Raw genomic sequence first — 770 nt, 5'->3', positions numbered from 1 at the left:
GTCAGCTCTGGAGCAAGGTCCTTGTCATCACTCTTCTTCTGGTCTAGGAGCTTCTCAACGCAGGGACCCCGGGTGCAAAGGACAAGCTCTGCCTCTGCCTCTTCTGGCTTGGTGCTCATAGGTCCCTCTCCTCTCTGCTAGCTTCTCTCTTTTCTATCTCAAAAGAGATTGCCTGGAGATACAAGCTAACCCTGTAGATTGCCTCCGGACTCATTAACATAACTGCCTGGAATCCTGCCTCATTTCATCATAGAGGCTAGGATTTACGACACATCAGATAATGAGGACAGATCACAAATCCCGGAACAATCACACAACTCTGGGAATCATGGATCCTTTGGATTCTCAGGCTCTTGAGAGGAGTCTTGGTGGCGCAATCTTGTCCGGACAGCGAGTTGATTATGGTCCTAGCCATATCCCGGGTATGGGGGCCAGGAAGGAGTCTGAGTATCTGACAGCCTCTTTCCCACAGTCGGTTCTATTGGCTGCTGATGTGCGCCTCCCCCGGGGCTCCTTTCCCCCTGCACGGTGGGTTCCTTGCCCCTTTCCCTTCTGCCTGTCCCCTTGCGCCCCGCATGATGCTGGCTTGGGTGGAGGGCCCGCCCCTCCAGCCCACCTCCTCCCTCTGTCGGCTCCCTCTGTTTTCCTCGCGGCGGGTTCCTTCGCTTCACCATCGCGTGGCTGGCCTCCCCGGGTGGGCCCCTGCCGTGGCCGCGTGGCCGTCCTTGCTCTGGCAGCGGGAAGTGAAATCGCGTGGCTCCCAGGGAGTG

The sequence above is a fragment of the Trichechus manatus genome, unplaced genomic scaffold (genome assembly GCF_000243295.1).
Source record: "Trichechus manatus latirostris isolate Lorelei unplaced genomic scaffold, TriManLat1.0 scaffold00715, whole genome shotgun sequence".
Lineage (NCBI taxonomy): Eukaryota > Metazoa > Chordata > Mammalia > Sirenia > Trichechidae > Trichechus > Trichechus manatus.
This window is presented reverse-complemented; position numbering follows the sequence as displayed.